Source organism: Coturnix japonica, chromosome 10 (genome assembly GCF_001577835.2).
Source record: "Coturnix japonica isolate 7356 chromosome 10, Coturnix japonica 2.1, whole genome shotgun sequence".
In the NCBI taxonomy this organism is placed as follows: domain Eukaryota; kingdom Metazoa; phylum Chordata; class Aves; order Galliformes; family Phasianidae; genus Coturnix; species Coturnix japonica.
The window spans coordinates 3338068-3344429 of NC_029525.1; positions in this window are offsets into that span (position 1 = coordinate 3338068).

The window sequence follows — 6362 nt, forward strand, 5'->3', positions numbered from 1 at the left end:
TTTTCCCCTCTAACTAAGCTTGTAAGTAGGTGAATGAATCCTCCAACAACTTCGCCCACAAACATCCATCAGGAACCAATGTAGAAGCGTGCAAGATGTCTGCAGCAGGAGAAAAAAGTCACATTAAAAACACTGGGTTTCCAGACACTGAGATCAACGTGTTCATCCTCAGCTCTGCCTGAGCTGTGATTCAGATGTTGGTCAATCTTAACTTCTTGAGGAATTCAGTTCAGCGCTGCTCGGCAGCACCGCTCCTGCTGTGCCATATCCAACAGCCCCCCAGCACAAAGCAGAGGAGAGCTGGTGGATCCCAGACCCAGCCAGGAGCCAGCAGGAGGGGCCTGATGCTGCTTCTACGCAGCATCTCATACCTGGATGCCTGCAGCACAACAGGCCAGTCAGCATTCGTCTGTCTTACACACACCATATGAAGAACACAGCTCTCCCTGACTTACTCCATTTTCCCGTAAGCTGAGGACGGTCACTTGGGAAACATTTAATTTCCATAGAACAGAAAGTGAAAGTTTTATAGTGCCACGTCGCTGCTTCCTTTGTTTTATGGAAATTCCATCGGTCTGACAGAGTTCCTAGAAACAACAGGACGGGAACCTGGGAAACATGCTGTGCATCATGGAAAGGAATGCTGAACAGACCACACTGGGGCCAACAGACCCTCTGGAGGGCACACACACTGTGCTGCTTCTCTGTGGGAACATCAGATCTGAAACACTGGCTTCTCAGAGGGGATTTCCTCATACGTGTAATTCAGGGCCTGCTTTGAGCCTCTGGGGACTCGAAGGAAAAATAATTGTCACCAGCTGAAAGTCAGTAACTAAGGAACGTTTGGGAAAAACATCAGTGTTAAAAAAGAACAACATAAAATAAACACCACAGCAAAACCAGCACCAGCAACTGAAAGAAAAAACAAAACCACAAGAAGCCACACAGAATTACTTCCTGTTTTTCCTTAAGTTCTTCTCCAGAGAGGACTAAACAATTGCATCCCTGAGAACGGCTCCACATTCACCATTACAATTCAGTTGCTGTGCATAACGTGTAACCCTCTCCAGCTTCTCTCCCTGCTCTGTGGGCAGATGGACCACACAGCACTTGGGAAAAGCCATCTTGCATGAGCACTGAGCACCTGGCAGCATCACTGCTTCCCACTCTTACTCCTGACCTATCTTTTCAAACCAAAGCAGACTGCTGCACAACAGAGTAGCAGTGCAGAGGGGATGCAACACACACAAAAGATGAAGTATATTTACTGTAAGGCATCATTCTGATGCTTGTGTGTCCAAAGCTGCAATTATAACTCACATGCCATTCAGACAATTTTTGGTGTGCTCTGAGAGGAGCTCCTCACAATAAGTGGTCAGTACCTTTCTCTGCTCTTCTCCCCAGCACACAGATCTTAACGAGATGAACAAGTCCCAGACGTGAGCAGCAGGAAACTATGACTGCCCTATGCTGGCTGATGTACTGGACAGAGATAGACCCTCCTGCCACACTTGTGTGCCACAGCTGAGCAGCACCTCTGCAGCGTGTGCCTACCTGCAAGTGAGAAAAGCAACAGGCATATCTGCACTGACAGAAAGAGCAGCAGAAGGGAAAAACACCTTCCCAGATCTATGTGAGCAATCACACGCATCCTGGTGTGAAGAACAGGATCCTTACTTGCATTTACTGTCTTTAGCTGTTCTTCTGGATGGAAAAGCAGATCAGATCTTTCTCAACATCTGGTATTCTGGCAATTTTTCCAAACCCTTTAACATTATTTGAAGCTCCAGCATCTCGTTGTTGTTTTTACTGATATCTGCTATCATGAGTAAAGGAAGAACATGCTGGTTGCTAGCCCTTGCTCCACAACTCTGCTGTTCTGACCATCTATTTTAGTGTGGTTTCACTTACCTGCACCGCAATTACAGCTTTATTCTGCTCTGCAGATATCTGTGGGACCACTAAAAATATTCTTTGTGAGAACTGTGCACAGATAACACAAATTGCACAGGCTGGTCAAAAACAGGAAAAAGCCTCTTATCAAATTAGTAACATCTCAGATATTTGGGTGGAGGCATTTGGCACCGGGCTTACATATTCCTACGGGAGCGTGTCCGTGCATACCATACAGACTGCGCTCCTTTGTTTCATATCCTTGTTCCCAAGTTGAGGCATGTTTCAAAAGAGCCTTTCTGTAGAGGTGTAAGTGCACAATTACTGTACGCTACACACACCAGGCAGAGGGGATTTTACTCTGCCCCTTTCTATACATGTCAGATCATATGAACCCAATTTACACAGCCTGCAAAAACTAAAGTAGGTATTTTGTACCTTTGCATGCAGACCTATGAAAAATAGCTAGGAATTAAAAACTTTGCTGCTGGGGGAACACAACTACCTGAGGTGATGGACTTCTGAGGTGATGGACTTCTGAGTTTTTCCCTCCTGCCACTTGGAAATCATCTGCTGGAGCTGGAAACATGATTTCTTTGACCTTGAACTAAACTAGAACATGCCATCAGCACAGAACAGTCTCCTTGGTTACCATGTACGGGCACCTTCTGATGTATAGCAGTGGATGTCATGTACGCATACACACCCAGCCTGCAGTTAGTGTGATTAACAATACTAAAAAAAAAATACCCAATAAATGAAAAGCAGGTTTACCACCTGCACAGTCATATTTATGTCTGCCACTCAGTTTGAACTCCTTTTTATCGCACTGCCTCAAGCAACAGTGATCTTGTAGTGGGAAGGTTATTAAGGCGCCGATGAAGGCTTCAGAACAGAATCAAGCTCAAGGTGTGCAAAGGCTGAAGGGAAAGCTGTGTTCCACTTCGGTGATGACAACATTTCTTCCAAGCAGTGCAATGAAAGCTAACAAGCTCCTACATGACTTGGCACCTGTCAGATTTAAACAACAGGTGTGAGTGAAATGCATCTCCTATATGGGCAGCTGGTGTTCTTGTACATTCTCAAACAGGAAAATAAAACAGAAACTAAGGAAAATTCCCACCTTCAGAAATATATGAATAACCAAAGCAAAGTATCACAATTTTTACTGTTCATACTAAAGTAGGGAGTGTAGTTTCTACACTACTACTTTAAAGGCAAAACAGAGGGAAAAGAGGATCTGGGAAAACAGATGTTAGAACTTTCTGCTTTTACTGCGCTTCAAATAGGGATTCTGAAATCTCCAGCCTTTAATTCAGCATGCAGGTGTTCTGCTGAGATCAGCACCAACTGCTGCATGTTCTTCACCTCTGAGCATCAGTCTCTTCCTTTAGAAACTGAAATACAGCATTACAATTGTGGCTGGGGACAGCTGTTTCTTTTTAAAACCTACATACCAAACGTAACAGCAGCTAAAGACCCAGCAGCTTGGACTTGGGAGAGAGCTTCTTATTTTGTAATGACTCTATAATAAAATTCAATGCTAAAACGTCTGGCTGAGTCCAACTGGCAGGTCTTGGCTGTATGTACAATAGATATGGCCACAGTTCTACATGCACTTATCCAGTTCAGTAAAACAAACTGCTAAGAAACAACTTAGCTAAAATTGCAGAAATCCCTATATAAACTTAAATATAAGCTTGGATTTTATAGCCTGTTTCTTAATTCAATCCATCAAAACTGTAAATAACAATTGACAAGAATAATGAGCTCACAATAAACCCGTCCAAGCAGTCCTTTTGCTTGCTAATGCCTGCAGCTGATACACTGACATGGAAGCAGATGGGGAATTTGGCAACTTAATTACTCCAAACAGTGTCTGCTCCTCCTCCTCCTGAGACACAGGCCGATGTGTTTTGTATTGTCAGCACACAACAATAAGTTCCAGCACACAGCACCTCCCATGGATGAACAACCAGTTTGGTTCCCTTAGGCTTCCTCTTGTGCCTACAAACCCACCCAGCCGCTAATCTCCAGGAAATGCCCTGCACTCAGACATGTCTGTGTGTGCGGCTAATAAAAGCACACGCACATTTGCTACATGTTTGGTAAACGCTGAAAAGCAGCAATTAATGGCGGTGGTGCTTTATTTGTGGTTTGTTTCTTTTCTTCTTCTTTTTAAGGTACCGTGATTTCCTTGCTAAAGTAACTGATAATAAAGTCCTAGCCTTGAAAAACTTAAAACTTCAACTTCTTTTAGCTTCTTAGTTAGCTAATTATATTTTTACCCCCCTTTTCTTGCTGGCAATATTAAGACACTGCAGTAGTCAAATTGTCCAGTGTAACAGATACTCCCAACACAGCGCAGTAAAGTTTGCCAACTCAACTGACTTTGAGCAGTGTGCACGATACTTTTTACTGCCAGATTTCTCTCCCGGGAGCTACAGCTCTGACAGGCAGTGCCCCACAGGTGCAGGCTGCTGTTTCAACCTCATTTCTTAAAGAAAAGGGCTTAAGTGTCACTCTTATCTCTGTCTCTCATCTTATCAAACAACTTTTAAGCTCACTGAATTGTTTTGGCCATAGAGAACTCCAGGAGGAAAATTATATTTCTGCAAGGAGCCAGTAAGATAGAAGGAGCATGTCCATGAGCACCCTGGTACGAGGAAAGGCAGACCCTGCTTTACACACCTTATAGCTAAATGTGCTTCTTTGTGGAAGAAAAAAAGAGAGAAACACTCCAAATCAAGATCCTTACCTTGGGGAACACTGAATGAAGCATAGTTTTGCCACTTAATGTATTTTATAGTTCACATTTCTGACAAAGAAGCTGCGAGAGCAAGAAATCCCCATTTGTTACAGAGTTAAATCAAAGGTCAAATTGTTTATTTTACAGGCCTGTATTTCCCAGCTTCATGTGAGTTGTGTGTGATGGGCACTGCAGGCAAAGGATCTGCAATGTCTAGAGGCTTGGAATATATGCCAGAAAGAGATTTCCATGCTCCAGCAAATACATAAATATTATCACATACACACACACACATTTATGTCTGTTGGCAATCAGTCAGCCAAAATCGCCACTTGGAGTTTCACTTTTCACTGCTCCCCTCAGCTTTCCTTGGAGCCAGAAAGCTTTTATTTGCTTATTACCAAGCTTTATGGCATCAGCTGCAGCAGTACGCTTGGGGAAATCTGTTCTAGAAAGAGACTCATTTTTTTCAGATCAATTCTTATCTCCTTATATGCACACACTTGCCCTGCTAACAGGAGACGATCACAGAACCCACAGCTTTCTCCTTACTGTTACACAGAGCAAGAGATGAATTCACACTTTCCAAACCACAGCAGTCTGTGATCTCCAAGGAAACAAAAAAGCAGTGAACAAACGGTCTGACCTCACTCAGGCACATCATGTAGGACCTGAGCACGGATCCTGGATCATAAACACTATTCAGTGGAGCAGGCAGCACATTTAATCATACAAGACTCATAGCCAGGAGCCAGGAACTCCTCTGATCAGCTCCCAGCACAGCCTCAGGCCCAGCCCTGCAAACTACCACCTACTTTGCATAGCGTTTGCTGCTGCAAACAGCCCTACTGACTCCAGCAATGCCACTCAAAGCTGGGAGCTTGAGTGTTCAGAGCCCAATTATCCATCATTTTATCCTTGTGCTAAGAAACAGGAATGAGATTAGTATAACTTACCACTGCAAATCTGTTATTTGGAGATTTAGACTGTCAGGCTCCAACAGAAGCTTAAGGCACTACCAGAGCCTTTTAACACTTATTTTGCCTCCCAAAGGCACTTACTTACATGGGAATGTGAAGCCACACATCTCCTTTCCACTCAGGTTGACTTCACAGCAGCCAATGAAGGCCTGCAATGCTGCAAACTTCTGCCTTTCATTCCAAAATAAAAAAACATAACAAAACAACCCTTCCTCCATCCCACCAAAACCCACCACCCTACGACTCCCCTTTAAACTGACCCCACCGTGTACAACTTTACCCTTTCACTGCTACACAAGCTGCTGAGCCTCTTGATTTCAGTTGCTTGCTAAGGAGATCCTCTGATGATCTGGAGGGCTATCTATAACTGTCTCCTACCAAGCTCCTTTCTGCTAGAAGGATGTACAGCATCAGCTTTCAGTGATGTACTAAAGAAAAAGAAGGGGTGAAAATTATTATGAAAGATATGCAGTGCTTTTACTGCTTTTACATTTTACTTTAATGTCTGTCTTCCCTTGAGTGATGGTCGCTGCCTGCATCCATCTGGAAACACAATCAAGTGATGGGGGGGGGGAATAGATTCTCACAGTATGGCCCCCCTAAGCAGCTGCAGATCCACCTAAGTCCAAACCACTGCATTTCATTGCTTTTCTTATATGCTAGCTTAAAAGCAAAGGGGAAACTGAAAACCAATGTGTAACGATGTACCCAGTGAGACAGTGCCAATATATACGTTTTAC